The sequence below is a fragment of the Rhinolophus ferrumequinum genome, chromosome X (assembly GCF_004115265.2).
Source record: "Rhinolophus ferrumequinum isolate MPI-CBG mRhiFer1 chromosome X, mRhiFer1_v1.p, whole genome shotgun sequence".
In the NCBI taxonomy this organism is placed as follows: Eukaryota; Metazoa; Chordata; class Mammalia; order Chiroptera; family Rhinolophidae; genus Rhinolophus; species Rhinolophus ferrumequinum.
The window spans coordinates 37,796,701-37,815,789 of record NC_046284.1 but is presented as its reverse complement, the minus strand read 5'-3'; the positions used below and the strand labels follow the sequence as shown (position 1 = coordinate 37,815,789).

Sequence of the window (19,089 nt, the reverse complement as noted above, 5' to 3'; positions counted from 1 at the left end):
TATACTTTAAATGGATGAATTGTATAGTATGTGAATTATATCTCCATAAAGCTGTCACCCCCCCCCAAAGAAAGACAAATGTAAAAAACCTGATCTATTGCTTTGTGTTAGGGCCCATTAGTTTTGGAGGCCAATTATTATTCATGGGTGCACTCAGGGAGACAAAAATGTATTAATAAGCCATAAAGGAAAAGATTAAGACATTTGACTACATAAAAATGTATAACTTTGGCCACAAAAAGTAAACAGTCAACAGAAGAATAACAAACTAGGTAACAATACTTGCAACAAATATAGATAGAGGGACCAATTTTCTTAATTTGTCAAGAGCACACATAAGTAGATAAAAGACAAACAATTCAGTATAAAAGGGGGCAAAGGATACAATAGTTTATAGAAAAAGAAATATAAATATCTAATAACCACATAAAGACAGGCTCACTGCCATGTGTAATTAAAGAAATGTAAATAAAAATATCAAATTAACATTTTCACCTATCAGGTTGTCAAAAAAGTTTTAATTTTGATGATGTTCCATTGCTAACAAGAATGGGGAAAATAGACACTCTCATACATTATGGAGTGTGAATTGGTCTGTAAAGAGCAATTTTGCAATATTAAAATTTTTAAAATACCTATATCATTTGATCCAGTACCATCACTGCTAGAACTTTACTCTGTAGATACATTCACACTTGAATACAAATATACACATGCAAGAATGTTTATCACAGTATTGTTTTCAACAACCAAAAATGAGAAACAACCAAAGTGACCATCAAAAGGTTAATTCTTCCATGGCTCTGATTCTATGTCATGGGAGAATTATCTCTTCTTGTGCTCTTTTCCATTAGTGCAGATAATCAATTAAGAGTCAACTATAAATTTTCGATTCAATCTAGCTTTCTAGTAATAGCTAGGGATGATAAGTCTAGGTAAGCACGTCAGTTGATAAACCTTCTAAACGAATGCTGACTGACATTTTTATGGGAGATGGCGGGGGGGGATCTGACAGGCATGATAACCCAGAGAAAAGGTGCTGTATTCATACACAGCAGGAAGGCTATAGAGAGTACAATCAAGTGGGGCTAGGTAGGTTCTGGAGAGACACCTCAAACTGTTCCTCAGGTCTTCTTTGCTCTTAGACATAGTCAAGGTGACCTTGCTGTTTCATGGATAGGCTCCAAGCCGATCTGTGTTGCACTATAGCTATAAGCCCCTGATACATCTCTGGAGATAGAGAGGATTAACCACAGGCTCTGAGGTTAACGCAAACTTGAAAGTCACCCAGCAAGAGTGACTGAGGCATGGCAGCATGAGGTGATAGCCTCTGGAAATCTCCCATGGAATTTACAATAAATTGAAAAACTATAACTCCACAAAGGACTCCTAGCACAGCAGACAGGCAAGACGAAGAGTCTCATTACTGAATTCAACTAAAGGTGGGCAAATTGCACCAGCAGGGGAGGCGGGAATGGAGAAGTACAGAGACAGAGCTGCGCGGGCGCAGGACGCAGAGTTAGCTCAGTGCTCCGAGCTCGCTGCATCCCAGAATTACTGCAGCTGCAGGAGAGGGAAGAACTTGGACTGCTGTGGCTCCACTTATGGCCCAAAGGGCTGAGGGGACAGCATATAACATGGCTGAACCCAACGCTCATGGCAGAGACCTCAGAGAAAAGACTGAGGGAAGAAGGTGGAAAATGGTGGTTTAAGCCCTCATTGCCCATGACAATGGAAGCCTTAGGCACTGAGACTAGCTGCCTCCTCCCAATCATCCCAGAGCTCGCCCTGCCACCCCCCAAACCAGTGCCTGAAGTAGAACAGTAGCAGTGTCAGATCAAAAGAACAGAATATTTGCTGTTCTGAGAACTGTGGACCGCAGACACAGATTCACAGACCAAACAGTTCCGGCAAAGGGGAGGGAGCAGTGGAACCAGGAAAGGCTGTGGTGGTAGTCGCAGCCATTGCTCTGGGCCAATTCTCACAACTCACCATGCCCCTGTCCCCACCTATCTGGGTGGATCCCAGCAGCAGTAAACAGAACTGCTGAAACATACAGGCTATGAATCTGGTGCAGGAAGAGCTTTGGAACTTCAAAAGTTCTCCGCATCCCCACAGGAACGCGGTGCCCTATGACCCAGGCAAACTGTTAACAAAGGAGAAGCCCGCCTTCCAGGGAATCCCCCCATTGTGTGAGAAGCTGGAAGAGTGCAGAGAAAACATAACACTACAGTGTCAGAGAGAAAAAAAGGCTGAAGTCGGAGAGAAAATAAAGCATTGTAGAAAAAAGTACTGGAAAACAAAAGAAAGACCTCTTCCTATCAACCTGTTGCAGAATTCACTCCTTTAGATGTCTAGGAAGAGAAAAAATAAATCATTAATTGCCATGAATAACCAAGGCAACAACACAGCTCAGAAAAAAAGTGAAAAGTCTCCAGAAAAGGAACTTAAAGATATAGAAATATGTGACTTAAATGACAGAGAACTCAAGATTGCAGTTCTGAAAAAACTTAACGAGATGCAAGAAAACACAGACAGGTAGTTTAATGAACTCAGAAACACAATCAAAGAACAATATGAAAATTTTACCAAAGAGATTGAAATTTTAAAAAAAAAAACAAAATAGAATTTCTGGAGATTAAGAACTCAATAGAAGAAATTAAGAATGAAATAGCCAGCTTAGGTACTACAGTTGACCAGATGGGAGAAAGAATCAGTGACATTGAAGATAGAAACCTGGAAATGACAAGGATGGAAGAAACAGACTTGAGAATTAAAAGAAATAAAAGAACTCTACAAGAAATTTCTGACTCCATCAGAAAGAGCAATATAAGAATACTGGGCATACCAGAAGGAGAAGAAAGAGAGAAGGAACACAGACTATATTCAAACAAATAGTTGATGAGAACATCCCAAACTTGTGGAAAGAATGGGATCCTCGAATCCAAGAAGCAAATAGAACACCTAATTACCTCAACCCCAGTAGGTCTTCTCCAAGGCACACTGTATTGAAGCTGAATAAATCAATGGCAAAGAAAGAATCCTCAAGGCAGCTAGGGAAAAGAAGACGGTAACCTACAAAGGAAAACCCATTAGAATATCATCAGATTTTTCAGCAGAAACTCTACAAACCAGGAGGGAGGGGAACCAAATATTCAAACTATTGAAAGAGAGAAATTATGAGCCAAGGATAATATACCCAGGAAAGATAACCTTTAGATATGAAGGAGAAATAAAGACCTTTCCAGACATACAGAAGCTGAGGGTATTTTTCTAATACAGGACCTGCACTACAAGAAATACTAAAGGAGGCTATTCAAACACCATCAACAGGGACAATTTGTGGCAAAAAAAAATCAAGTCATCTACCGATGGGCTTAAGAAACTGTGGTACATTTATACAATGGAGTATTACGCAGCCATAAAGAAGAAAGAAATCTTACCATTTGCAACAACATGGATGGACCTAGAGAACATTATGTTAAGTGAAACAAGTCAGACAGAGAAAGATAAGTACCATATGATCTCACTTATTTGCGGAATCTAAAGAAAAGAATAAGTGAATGAACTAATCAGAAACAGTTTTGGAGACAAAGAGGAAAAACTGAGGGTTGCTAGATGGGCGGGAGGGGTGGGGGGTGGGGGGAGGGTGAGGGGATTGGAGGGCAGTCAGTGACCACAGGATGGCCACGGGTTTGAAAATTAATCTGGGGAACGTAATTTGGTGGTTACCAGAGTGTAAGGGGGTTGGGTGGTGGGGGATGAGGGTGAGGGGGATCAAATGTATGGTGATGGAAGGGGAGCTGACTCTGGGTGGTGAACACACAGTGTGATTTGTGGATGGTGTGATGCAGAGTTGCGCACCTGAAATCTATGTGGTTTTACTGACGATTGTCACCCCAATAAATTTTAAAAAATAAAATTAAAAAAAAAAAAAAACATCAAAAGGGGGAGAGTAAAGACCTGAACCGAAATATAGGTATGGAGAAAGTAGGCATGCTGAAGAAAATGGTATACTCTAAATATCAAGCTATCTTTTACATAAACTTAAGAGTGACCACTCAAAAAAATGCAGAACTGAAACATATACTCTAATAAAAGAAGAAACAGAGGGAAAAATCATAGAATACCACCACACAGAAATAATAGACAACAACAAAAAGGCAAAGAAACAATGGAGACACAGTCTTACCAGAAAACTAAAGATAGAATGACAGGAAATCCTCACATAACAATAATCACCCTAAAATGTAAATGGACTGAACTCACCAATAAAAAGGCACAGAGTTGCAGATTGGATCAAAAAACTAAACCCAACCATATGCTGTCTCCAAGACACACATCTCAACTACAAGGACAAGCATAGACTCAAAGTGAAAGGGTGGAAATTGACAGTCCAAACAAATGGTATCCAGAGAAAATCAGATGTAGCCATACTCATATCAGACGAAACAGACTTCAGGGTGAAAAAGGTAACAAGAGACAAAGATGGACATTTCATAATGGAAAAGGGGACTACAAAACAAGAAGACATATCAGTCATCAATGTTTATATCCCCAACCAGGGAGCACCGAAATATACCAAGCAACTACTAACAGAACTGAAGAGAAAAATTAACCAAAACACAATTATACTACGGGACTTATATACATCATTGACAGCTATGGATACATCATTCAAACAGAAAATAAATAATGAAATAGCAGCAGTAAATGACACATTAGATGAAATGCACATAATTGACATTTACAGAGCACTTTATCCTAGAACATCACTATACTTTATTTTCTAGTGTATGTGGAACATTCTCAAGGATAGACTGTATATTGGGACATAAAACTAGCCTCGGCAAATTTAAGAAGATCAAAATCATACCAAGCATATTCTCTGATCACAAGGCTTTGAAATTGGATATCAACTACAAAAACAAAGCAGGAAAAACACAAATACATGGAGATTAAACAACATACTTTTAAAGAACGACAGGGTGAAAGAAGAAATTAGAGGAGAGATCAAATATACATAGAAACAAATGAGAATGAAAACACATCCTACTAAAATTTTTGGGATGCAGCGAAAGAAGTTTTAAGAGGAAAAATATATCATTATAGGCTTACCTCAAGAAACAAGAACAATCCCAAATAGATAACCTCATGTTACACCTTAAAGAACTAGAAAAAGAAGAACAACGGAAAGGTCAGCAGAATAAAGGAAATAACAAAAATCAGAGCAGAACTTAATGAAATAGAGAACAAAAAGACAATAGAAAAAATTAATGTGACAAAGAGCTGGTTCTTTGAAAAGATTAACAAAATTGACAAATCCTTGGCTAGACTCACTAAGATAAAAAGAGAGAAGACACTAATAAACAAAATCAGAAATAAAAAGGGGAAGTTATCGTGGATGCCACAGAAATACAAAGGATCATCCAAGAATACTATGAAGGACTATATGCCACCAAATTCAATAACCTAGAAGAAATGAACAACTTCTTAGAAACATATAGCCTTCCTACGCTGAACCATGACGAACTGGAAAATGTAAACAGACCGATCACCAGTAATGAAATTGAATCAGTCATCCAAAACCTTACCAAAAGCAAAAGTCCGGGACCAGATGGCTTCACTAGTGAATTCTACCAAGCCTTCAAAGAGGATCTGATACCAAACCTGCTCAAAGTCTTCCAAAAAATTGAAGAAGAGACATTGCTCCCTAACTCATTTTATGAGGCCAACATTACCCTGACTCCAAATCTTGGCAAGGATAACACAAAAAAAGAGAACTACAGACCAATATCTCTGATGAATACAGATGCAAAAATACTAAACAAAATTCTAGTTTATCGAATGCAACAATGCATTAAAAAGATTATTCATCACAACCAAGTAGGGTTCATCCCAGAGGCACAACTATTCTTCAACATACACAAATCCATCAATGTGATACATCACATAAACAAAATAAAGGACAAAACGCATATGATTATATGAATTGATGCAGAAAAAGCATTTGACAAGATACAACATCCATTTATGATTAAAACACTTAATAAAATAGGTATACAAGGAAAATACCTTAACATAATAAAGGCCATATATGACAAGCACTCAGCTAATCTCATAATTAATGTTGAAAAACTGAAGCCCTTTGCTCTACGTTCAGGAACACGACAGGGCTGTCCCCTATCACTTCTGCTTTTCAACACAGTGTTGGAAGTCCTTGCCAGAGCAATCAGGCAAGAGAAAGAAATAAAAGGCATCCACATTGGGAATGAAGAAGGTAAAGGGTCACTCTTTGCAGATCACATGATGCTGTATATAGAAAACCCTAAAGACTCCACAAAAAGCTATTAGAAACAATCAATGAATACAGTAAAGTTGCCAGCTTCAAAATCAACGTACAAAAGTCCATTGCATTCCCATATAATAACAATGAACTCAGAAAAAGAAATACAAAAAACAATTCCTTTCGTAATTGCAACAAAAATAATAAAATACCTAGGAATAAACTTAACCAAGGATGTGAAAGACCTACATGCTGAAAACTATAAGACATTTTTTTTAAAAAATTGAAGAAGACACAAAGAAATGGAAAGACATTCCATGCTCATGGATTGGAAGAATCAACATAGTTAAAATGGCAATATTACCCAAAGCAACATACAAATTTATTGCAATCCTCATCAAAATCCCAATGGCATTTTTAAAAGAAATAGAACAAAAAATCATCAGATTTGTTTGGAACCACAAAAGAACCCTAATACCCAAAACAATTTTAAGAAAAAGAACAATACTGGAGGTATCACACTCCCTGACTTTAGCTTGTACTACAGGGCTACAATAATCAAAACAGCATGGTATTGGCAGAAAAACAGACACATAGACCAATGGAATAGAATTGAGAACCCAGAAATCAAACCACATAAATATGGACAGATAATTTTTGACAAAGAAGCTAAAAACATACAATGGAGGAAAGACAGCCTCTTCAATAAATGGTGCTGGGAGAATTGGAAAGCCACGTGCAAAAGAATGAAACTGGACTGCTATCTGCCACCATGTACCAAAATTAATTCAAAATGGATCAAAGACTTAAGCATAAGTCCTGACACAATAAACTGCATAGAAGAAAACTTCGGTACTAAACTTATGGACCTTGGGTTCAAAGAGTATTTTATGAATTTGACTCCAAAGGCAATGGAAGTAAAAGCTAAAATAAACAAATGGGCCTATATGAAACTTAGAAGCTTCTGCACAGCAAAAGAAACCATCGACAAAATAAAGAGGCAACCAACTGAATGGGAGAAGATTTTTGCAAACAGTGCCTCCGATAAGGGGCTAATATCCAAAATATACAAGGAACTCATGCAACTCAACAACAAAAAAACAAACAACCCAATTGAAAAATGGGCAGAGTACCTGAAGAGACATTTCTCCAAAGAGGACATACAAATGGCAAATAGACATATGAAAAAATGCTCAACATCACTAATCATCAGAGAAATGCAAATAAAAACCACAATGAGATATCACCTCACCCCAGTCAGAATGGCCATCATCAACCAGACAAATAGTAACAAGTGTTGGAGAGGCTGTGGAGAAAAAGGAACCCTCATACACTGTTGGTGGGAATGAAGACTGGTGCAGCCGCTATGGAAGGCAGTGTGTTGGTTCCTCAAAAATTTGTGAAAAGAATTACCATATGACCCAGCAATCCCTCTCCTGGTTATCTACCCAAAAAATCTGAAAACATTTATCCATAAAGACACGTGTGCTCCAATGTTCACTGCAGCTTTATTTATGGTGGCCAAGACATGGAAACAACCAAAATGTCCTTCGATAGATGAATGGATAAAGAAGTTGTGGTATATATACACAATGGAATACTATTCGGTGGTTAGAATAGATGAAATAGGACCATTTGTGACGATATGGATGGATCTTGAGAGTATAATGCTAAGCGAAATAAGTCAGACAGAAAAAGCAGAGAAGCATATGATTTCACTGGTATATGGTATATGAACCAAAAACAACAAAAGAACAAGACAGACACATGAGAAACAAAAACTCATAGACACAAACAATACTTTAGTGGTTACCAGAGGGTAAGGGGGGAGGGGAGGTGGTACATGAGGGTAAAAGGTATCAAATATATGGTGATGGAAGGAGAACTGACTCTGGGTGGTGAACACACAACGTGATTTATACATGATGCAATACATAATTGTATACCTGAAATCCATGTAACTTTACTAACAATTGTCACCCCAATAAACTTTAATTAAAAAAAAAGAAACTATTGGCTGTGTCTATGAGTTTTTGTTTCTCATTTGTTTGTCTTGTTCTTTTGTTGTTTTTGGTTTATATACCACATATCAGTGAAATCATATGGTTCTCTGATTTTTCTGTCTGACTTATTTCGCTTAGCATTATACTCATAAGGGGGGTAGAGCGTGGGAAATTAGGGTAAGGGGGATGAAATATATGGTGATTGAAGGAGAACTGACATCGGGTGGTGATCACACAATGGGATTTATAGATGATGTAATACAGAATTGTACACCTGAAATCTATGTAATTTTACTAACAATTGTCACCCCAATTAATTAAAAAAACCCCAAATACTAGGAATATTTGGAAAATTCCTTAATCTAATAAAGCCTCTGCAAAACAAAAAGAAAAAGAAAAAAAAGAGTGACTGAGGCCTTGGAAAGCAAAAGATTCCAAACCAAAATGAGAGCTGACAGGTCTTGGTGTCAAGATGGCTTCAGACTCTCACTGAGAAGTCCTATGGTTCCTCAAGGTGCGTGTTCTTTCTTGCTGCAATGAGGAATAAACCCATCTTGTCAAACAGCTGGTGTGTTCCTGGTCGGCTTTGGCTGAAAGGTATTGACACTTTGTTCAGGTCACTCAAACTCTATGAGTCAATATCACAATTCTGCCTGAAGATTACTTAGCCCCAGGCCCACACAATGCTCACTATTTCACAATGCTCACACACACACACACACACACACACACATTCACATACATACATTTCATCTGGAGATTTGGGAAAAGCAAAGGGGTTGGAAAATTCAAAGTCCCCTCAGAAATTCAGAGGGAGAACAGAAGCATTCCTTGGACTATCACTGGTGAGTTTCTGGACCATCTTAATAAATATGGCAGCACTCCCACCATTGGGGAAATAAACTGTCTGTGAGCTTTAGAGGAGCTCGTGAAAAAGGAGCCTGTTTTTCAAAATACCAGGCCATGGCAAGATAGCACTGTCCTTGACCCACCGTTCTCAGAAGTAGAAGAAAGGGAAACAACAACCAAAGAGAAAAAGTATGAAAGACTGAAGGGAGAACAAAGAAAGGGGGCATCTTGGCAGCATCTGAATCCTTAGAGCACTAATAGAATCATTCCATTTAACTATCATTCCATTTAACGAACTCTTGAGTTTAGACTGTCTCAAATTCTTTCTGTCATACTTGCCTTATTTCCCCAACTGAATCCTAAGATCCTGAGGATAGCACCTCCATCAGCTGAGCTGTCTCTCCTTCTAAACAAATAAACCAACACCCCCAACAAAACACAGAAACCTCCCCTTCATTCAAAATCCTCTTCCCGTTACCACCCCATTTCTCTGCATCTCTTTAAAACAAAATTCAAATGAGTTATCTATACTTACTCTCTTTGTGTCTTCACTTCTTATTCTCAAGCTCTTTCTAATCAGGCTTCTAGATCGAACAGCTTCCAAACCACTCCACCAAAACTGCTCTTGTTAAATCCAACCATCACTTACTTGACATCCCAGAAGCATCTGACACTCCCTCCTTTTGAATAATTTTATCACTTGCCTTTATTACAAACACCACACTCCCCTAATTTTCCTCATTGGTTGTACCTTCTCAATCTCCTTTGCTGGGTTTTCTCCTCTCCCTGAATTTGAAACATTGTAGCACCTGGGAGCTCTGTCCTTGGCCCTCTTGTTTACCTAAAATCATTTCCTAGATCAGTGCCATTAGATAGAAATGTTACTGTGAGCCACAATTCCAAGCCACGTATGTAATTGTTAATTTTCTAATAGCCACATTTTAAAAAGCAAAAAGAAGCAAATGATGTGGCTTTTAATAATTTTATTTAACTCAATAGAACCAAAATATAATTTTAATAGGAAAGTATTATAAAAATAATATCAATGAGATATTTTACATTTTTTATGCTAAGTCTTTGAAATCTGGTGTGTATTTTACATGTACATCACATCTCAATTTGGTCACATTTTGACATTTATTTATTATCTAGTCACATTTCAGGTGCTAAATAGACACATATGGCTAGTGGCTACCATATCCTAGATGACCTCATTCAGCCTTTAAATATTGTCTCTACTCTCTGGACTCCATAATCTCTATTTCTAAACTGGACCTCTTCCCTAAACTCCATATTCATATAACCAACTGCCCAGCTACCATCTCCACGTCACAGTGCATATTGAACTCTTGGTTCCACTTACACTCAGTCCTCACCCAGTTTTCCTCATCTCAGAAAATGCCACTAATCAGATGCTCAGACTAAAACCTAGGAGTCATTGATTCCTCTCTTACCCTGCCACGCCACATCTAATTCAACGGTGAATCTTATGACTCTTCCTTCAGTATATTTCTGTAATCCAACCATTTCTTGCCTTATTTGAACCGCCGTTATCTTGTTGCTGGATCACTGCAATAACTGATCTTCCTGCTTCCATCTTTGCCTCTCTATTCTCCACAAAGCAGCCACATCAGTCATATCAACCCTCCAGTCAAACCCTGCCAGTGCCTTGCCTTCACATTCAGAGCAAATCCCCGCTCCTTACCTTGGGTTTTATGTGATCTGGCCCTATACCCATGTCCCACTGACCATTGATTCTGATACCCTTCCACTTTCTCCCTCTGCTCCAGCCTCACTGCCTTCTTACTAACCCCCAACACACCCTGCCCCTTTCAATCTCAGGGTCTTTGCATTTGCTGCTCCCTCTGCCTAGAGGACACTTTCCCAAACTAGTTGTATGGTTGACTCCTTTGTAGCATTCAAGTCAGCTCAAATGTTACCTCCCAGAAAGGACCTCCGTGATCATCCTAGTCAAAGCCCTCTAAGTCTTTCTCCAGTATATCATCCTTCATCAACATCTTCATAGCACACATCACTACATGAAAGTATACTCTATATTAATTTGATTACTGGTTTCTTGTCTGTTCCTCTACTAGAATGTAACATCCATTAAAGGCAGAGACCTTGCTTATTTTGTTCATCACTGGATCTCCTAGAACCTAGAATGGTACCTGGCACATACTAAGAACTCAATAAATGTTTGTTGAATGAATACCTAATTTCAATAAAAGAAGGGGAAGTAATACAAGAACCATCTTTGTGGTCAGCAATTTCTTAGAAGTAGAGGCATGCTATAAGAGGCAGAGGAAGACTTGTCCCAGGAGAGGAAACTTTTTTTCCCAACTTAGTAGAACTTGACTTCCCTCCCAGCAAGGTGAGCCTTACCCCAAGATTATTCACAAGTGCAGAACCAAGTACTCTTGGGACCCTCTTGCCCTTGGTCAATAGAGTCAATTCCCAGGTGGTCCAGCCATGAGACCTCTGGGTGTGGAGCCCCACTCAGATGGGCTGGAGGGGGTTTCAGGAACAGACACCCTGCCTCTTCCTACTTTACAGCCTCCACCACAGGTAAAACCTCTTTCCCTTTGCCATCAGGCTGACTTTAATAACCAGAGTTTTGCTTCCCAAGAATCTCCTTATAGAAGGATCATGGTATTGCTTTCATGTGTCTCATTATGACTAACATAAGTATAAAATTAATTTGTTTCTTAATTATTCCAGAGCTCTTTAATAGTGGCCTTGGGGCTGCCTCCTCTGGTCTATAATTTTATTTATGATATTTAGCAAAAAAAAACACTGTCACTTCAATGGTATCTCAAAAAAAAAGTCACAGTGTTCTTTCCAAAATTGACCATGAGCCTCCCCTGCTTAAACTAGTTCACCAACTTCCTGCTGCATGCAGGATGAAAGCGAAGTTCTTAACACTCAAGGCCCTCCATAATCTGGTGTTTGCTGCCCTCCTCCATTCTACTAGCAGTCCACCCCCACTCACACCCCCATGTTCTGGTCTCCCAGAATCACTAGTCATTCTCTAAACACATGTTCTTTCGAATTCTCTGTGCTCTGCACAAGCTGTCCACTTGACCTGAAATACCATGTCCCTAACCCCCTCATCCTTGAAATCCTACACGTTCTTCAAGACCCAGCTCAAAGATTACCATCCACACTCCATTCTCTCACCTCTTTGCACATGCCTCTGTCACAGCTGATATCACCTTGAAGACAGGGACCACTGTCATGCGGGGTCTCTGAACCCGCTCACCACACAAGAATGCAGGATATGGTGAGGCCAGAAAGGAACACCCACGGAGCCATAGGTAGGGGAGTCATACCACTATAGTCTTGCTGGCGGCTGGGTTGGAGACACAGGAAGCAGGAGCCACACGATACGCAATGCACTATCCAACCAACCAACCCCCTAGCACAGCCACGGCAGTTATATTAGTGGCTAATGGCTCAGTGGTAACAGCTGATGGCCACCCAGCCACAGCAGATGGCCATCTGATTACCGCTGATGGCCATCTAATAACCGAGCCAGCACCTTTTCACGTGAGGCCGAGAGCCTGGAAACTGCTCTCTGGGACTCTGTCCCCACACTCCACCCCTCCAGGGTCTTCCCTCACAATCTACGCAACAAGCCTCTTCCATATGGGGCCCTGCGTTGTATTAGCCTACAGGCACCTATGGACGGAAAGAAATAGTAGTCATAGGAACCAACAGTGGCAAATCCCTTCCATCTGGGAGGATACATGCTAGCTTTTTGTCCAGGGAAAGGAGGGTCGCTGCCACCAGCACCTTTCCCAGTTTGTGGTACCAGAACTTTATGGCAGTGCTTGGGGTCTCTTGCATAGTTTCAACATGTAGCAGAACAGGGGACCCCATAATAGGCCATAGTGAGAGCACATATGTTCCCCACAAAATCATCCCGGCATCGGGACCTCCATATACCATAGTCACTTGCGGTGGCCATTCGGCCACCACCCCTGGCGTCACTTGCAAATCATGGGTCAAACCAGACCCCCATGGGGCTATCAGGCCCAACCACTAACATTGGGGGCTTTTGACCTGCCAGGGCCAAGTCCATTGCTGCCGTTTCCCTGTTTTCATGCATGTGGGTGCTGGCAGCAAAATGTTTCCTTTTCTGCCATAGCCTGGCTTTAACAGTCTCACTTGTGGTAACCTGTAACTGAATGGGAGCAGCCTTTCCATGTAGCAGAGCCTCTACTTGTGCGGGCCCTCCTTTCTGTGGTCTCTCATTCAGGATTCTCAAGATGTCCCATAGACGCGAGGCCCAGTCACGCATCGTGGGAGGGTGTTTTGACACCTGGAGGCCTTGTTTCAAAAGTCCGTTGTAGCGTTCAATCATGCCAGCTGCTTGTGGATTCTACAGGGTATGAAACAACCATTGTACGTCTATTTTGGCAGCCCAACGCTGCACTTCTTGTCCCATAAAATGAGTACCCCTGTCACTTTCAATGACTTGGGGACACCCATAAAAGGCACACAGCCATGTAAGTGCCACCACTGTATGCCGCTGATCCACAGCCAGACACAGCCAAGCAAACATCAACCCCGTAGCAGTATCCACTGCTGTAAACGCGTATATCGCATTGCGGGCCTTAGGCAGGGGTTCAATGTGATCCACTTGCCAGCGAGTGAGGGGCACCCTCCCTCGCATAATCTGCTGTTTCCCAGGGGAGCCCCCGCCTTTAGGGACTGTCCTGGGCACAGATGGCACAGTCATAGCAGGCATCTGCTATCTCCTGCCATTTCAAAGATAGTCCCCAGCATCTGCTCACCTGTCACATGGTCCGGCTTCCAGCGTGCTGCAATTTCCTATGCAGCCAATGGGCCACATCAGTGGCAGGGGCCCGTTCTAAACATCGGACCCGTGCTAGGGTATCTGCTTCATCATTACCTGGGGACACTAAGGGGGAGTGACCTGTGACATGCATTAGGGTCACCTCTTTTCTCTGCCCTAGGTCCCAGAGGTCCTGGTACTTGGCTTGACCCCACAGTGGATGGTGTCCTACCAACCAGTTTTGGTGTTTTCACGTGGGGTGCCACAACGTTAGGCCCCGGAACACCGCCCAACTGTCAGCACAAATAACTAGGGGCCTGGACTCATGGCTGATTATCATCCACACAGCGTGTAGCTCAGCCCACTGGCTACTCTGGCCTGTCCCAGTACCAAACCAAATGGTTTCTGTTTTGGGCTGGACACCAATAGCCGTCCAAATGGCTGCAGCTCCCCGGCTAGAACCATCGGTAAACCAGGCATCCTCAGGTACTGGGGGCTGTCCTTCTCTGTAGGGTGAGGGCTCCAAGTCCTCCCTCAGAGGCAGAGAGCTTGGCTCAGCCTGGGCTACAAGCTCCACAGGCCCCAAACCTGTTGTAGCTCTGTGTTCAAAGGGCGTGAACTAAGGGTGCTCGTTGCTCCAAGTAGGCACCCCACTTGGCGAGGGTAGTGGTCTGTGCCACTGCCATTTTGGGTCCCTGGGTCCATGTTGGGACCCACCCCTGGAAGGGATAGGTTGTTCGAACCAATACCCGTGCTGTTCCTGTGATGGCTTCTGTGGCCACTAGGGCTGCATACACAGCAGTGAGCTGTTTTTCTATTAGTGAGTAGCGGACTTCTGCTTCTTTCCACAATTGGGACCAAAATCCCACTGGCGACCAGGGACGCTCCTGCTGTTGCCAGAGGCCCCAACCATATCCCTCGTGGGTTACATGAACATCAAGTTCAAACGGGCGGCCAGGGTCTACTACTTGCAGAGCCTGTGACTGCTGCATTGCCCGTTTTGTGGCAACAAAGCCTTGCTCTATAACCTCCGTCCAAACCCACGAGGCCCCTTTTTTATCATGTTATACAATGGCCTTGCCATTTGTGCTAAATGGGGTACAAACACCTGCCAATACCCCAGCAGGCCCAAATACATCTGCAGTTGAGAGACTTTGGTCGGCCAGGGAAAGGCTTGTATTTTGTCAATAATCGCCTTAGGTATGACCTTTGTCTTACCCGACCACACAACACCCAAATACTTGACAGATAAGCCAAGGCCTTGGACCTTTTTCTCATTCACCACCCAGCCATGTGACTTCAGGTGGCAGAGAAGAGAGGGAGCTGCTTGCTCTAAATCTGAAAGAGAATCAGAAGTTAGTAATATGTCATCAACATAGTGAAACAAGATCACAGAGGACGTGTGATCCCACTGTGCCAAGTCCTGGGCTACGAGCCCATGGCAGATAGTGGGGCTGTGCAAGTATCCTGTGGAAGGACTTGAAAAGTCCATTGCCACCCGTCCCAAGTAAAAGCAAACTGCTCTTTTTTTTTTTTTTTTAATTTATTGGGGTGACAATTGTTAGTAAAATTACATAGATTTCAGGTGTACAATTCTGTATCACATCATCTATAAATTACATTGTGTGTTCACCACCGAGACTCAGTTCTCCTTCCATCACCATATATTTGATCCCCCTTACCCTCATCTCCCATCCCCCAACCCCCTTACCCTCTGGTAACCACTAAATTACGTTCCAGATTAATTTTCAAAACCCCATGGCCATCTTGTGGTTACTGACTGTTTTCTAATCCCCTCACCTTCCCCCTTACCTCCACTGCCACGGCCCCCACCCATCTAGCAACCCTCAGTTTTTCCTCTTTGTCTTCAAAACTGTTTCTGATTAGTTCATTCACTTATTCTTTTCTTTAGATTCCGCATATAAGTGAGATCATATGGCACTTATCTTTCTCTGTCTGACTTATTTCACTTAACATAATGTTCTCTAGGTCCATCCATGTTGTTGCAAATGGTAAGATTTCTTTCTTCTTTATGACTGCGTAATACTCCATTGTATAAATGTACCACAGTGTCTTAATCCAGTCATCTACTGATGGGCATTTCAATTGTTTCCATGTCTTAGATATTGTGTATAGTGCTGCAATAAACATAGGAGTGCATAAAGATTTTTGAATTGGAGTTTTGGATTTCTCCGGATAGATACCTAGGAGTGGAATTACTGGATCATAGGGTAGTTCATTTTCAGATTTTTGAGATACCTCCATACTGTTTTCCATAGTGGCTGCCCCAATCTGCAATCCCTCCAAAAGTGCACAAGCGTTCCCTTTTCTCCACATCTGCACCAGCACTTGTTGTTTGTTGATTTATTGATGATAGCCATTTTGACTGGGGTGAGGAGGTAACTCATTGTGGTTTTTATTTGCATTTCTCTGATGGTTAGTGAGGTTGAGCATTTCTTCATATGTCTGTTTGCCATCTGTATGTCCTTTTTAGAAAAATGTCTCTTCAAGTCCTCTGCCCATTTGTTAATTGGGTCGTTTGTTTTTTTGGAGTTGAGTTGAGTGAGTTTTTTATAGATTTGTGATATTAATCCCTTATCAGATATATCATTGGCAAATATTTTTTCCCATTCAGTAGGATCCCTTTTTGTTTTATTGATGGTTTCCTTTGCTGTGAAAAAACTTTTTAGTTTGATGTAATCCCACATGTTTATTTGTTCTCTTACTTACCTCGCGCGAGGGAATATATCAGTAAAAACCTTACTCCGGGTAATGTCTGTGAAGTTTCTTCCTATATTTTCTTCTAGGTATTTTATGGTTTCAGATCTTACATTTAAGTTTTTAAGCCATTTTGAATTTATTTTTGTATATGGTGTAAGGAGGTGGTCCAGCTTCATTTTTTTGCATGTGTCTGTCCATGTTTCCCAGCACCATTTATTGAATAGACTGTCTTTACCCCATCGTACATTCTTGCTTCCATTGTCGTAGATTAAATGGCCATATAGGCATGGATTTATTTCTGGACTCTCTATTCTGTTCCATTGATCTATGTGTCTGTTTTTATGCCAGTACCATGCTGTTTTGATTACTTTAGCCTTGTAGTATAATTTGAAGTCAGGTATTGTTATACCTCCCACTTTGTTCTTATTTCTCAAGATTGCTGAGGCTATACGGGGTCTTTTATGGTCCCATATAAATTTTAGGATTATATGTTCTATTTCTGTGAAAAACGTCGTTGGTAGTTTGATAGGAATTGCGTTGAATATGTATATTGCCTTAGGCAGTATGTACATTTTAACTATATTAATTCTTCCTATCCATGAACATGATATGTGTTTCCATCTATTTATATCTTCTTTCATTCCTTTCTTCAGTGTCTTATAATTTTCTGAGTACAGATCTTTTACTTTTTGGTTAAATTTATTCCCAGGTATTTTATAGTCTTTGGAGCAATTGTAAATGGGATTGTTTTTTTAATTTCTCCTTCTGATGTTTTATTATTGGTATATACAAATGCAACTGATTTCTGAATATTAATTTTGTATCCTGCTACTTTTCTAAATTTATCTATCAGCTCTAATAGCTTCTTGGTGGAGTCTTTAGGGTTCTCTATATATACTATCATATCATCTGCATATAATGATAATTTTACTTCTTCCTTAACAATTTGGATACCTTTTATTTTTTTTCTTGTCTGATTGCTGTGGCTAGAACTTCCAGCACTGTGTTTAATAGAAGTGGAGATAGTGGGCAACCTTGCCTTGTTCCTGATCTTAGGGGGAATGGTTTTAGCTTTTCCCCATTGCGTATAATGTTAGCTGTGGGTTTGTCATATATGGCCTTTATTATGTTGAGATATGATCCCTCTATTCCCACTTTCTTAAGGGTTTTTATCATAAATGGCTGTTGGATTTTATAAAATGCTTGTTCTGCATCTATTGATATGGTCATGTGATTTTTATTTTTCATTTTGTTAATGTGGTGTATCACATAAATTGATTTGCGGATGTTGAACCACCCTTGCATACCAGGGATGAATCCCACTTGATCATGGTGTATGATCTTTTTAATGTATTGCTGAATTCTGTTCGCTAATATTTTGTTGAGGATTTTTGCTTCTATGTTCATTAGAGATATCGGCCTGTAGTTTTCATTTCCTGTGGTGTCTTTGTCTGATTTTGGGATCAGGGTGATAGTGGCCTCACAAAAAGTGTTTGGGAGCCTTCCCTCTTTCTGGATTTTTTGGAAGAGCTTGAGGAGAATAGGTGATAATTCTTTTTTGAACATTTTGTAAAATTCACCTGTAAAGCCATCTGGTCCAGGGCTTTTGTTTGTTGGGAGATTGTTGATTACTGATTTAATTTCCCTGGTGGCAATCAGACTATTCAGGTTTTCTGTTTCTTCTTGAGTTAGACTTGGAAGGTTGTACCCCTCTAGAAAATTGTCCATTTCTTCCAGATTGTCAAATTTGCTGGCATATAGTTGCTCATAGTAATTTCTTAAAACTTTTTGTATTTCTGTCGTGTCCGTTGTCACTTCTCTTTCATTTCTGATTTTATTAATTTGGGTCCTCTCTCTCTTTTTTTTAATGAGTCTGGCTAAAGGTTTGTCAATTTTGTTTATCTTCTCTAAGAACCAACTCTTGGATTTATTGATTTTTTGTATTGTTTTTCTGGTTTCTATTTCATTTATTTCTGCTCTGATCTTTATTATCTCCTTCCTTGTGCTCCCTTTGGGCTTATTTTGCTGTTCCTTTTCCAGATCCCTTAAGTGTGAAGATAAACTGTTGATTAGTGATGTTTCTTGTTTCTTTAGGTAGGCCTGCAAAACTATGAATTTCCCTCTTAGGACTGCTTTCGCGGCATCCCATAGATGTTGGGTCGTGGTGTTTTCATTTTCGTTTGTCTCGAGATATCTTTTGATTTCTTCCTTGATCTCCTGCTTGACCCATTCATTATTTAGTAATAAGTTATTCAGCCTCCATTAATTGGTGTGTCTTCCAGTTTTTTTCCTGTAGTTCATTTCTAATTTCATAGCACTGTGATCAGAGAAGACAATTAGTATGATTTCAATTTTCTTAAATTTATCAAGACTTGTTTTGTAGCCTAACATATGGTCTATCTTGGAAAATGTTCCATGTGCGCTTGAGA

At 40.5% G+C, this 19,089-nt stretch overlaps 1 protein-coding gene across 1 annotated transcript in view; it reads right to left on the bottom strand.

Moving 5' to 3' along the window:
- Window positions 1-19,089, bottom strand: part of KIAA1210 (KIAA1210 ortholog) — a 114,683-nt gene that overhangs the window by 55,743 nt on the left and 39,851 nt on the right. The window lies entirely within an intron of this gene.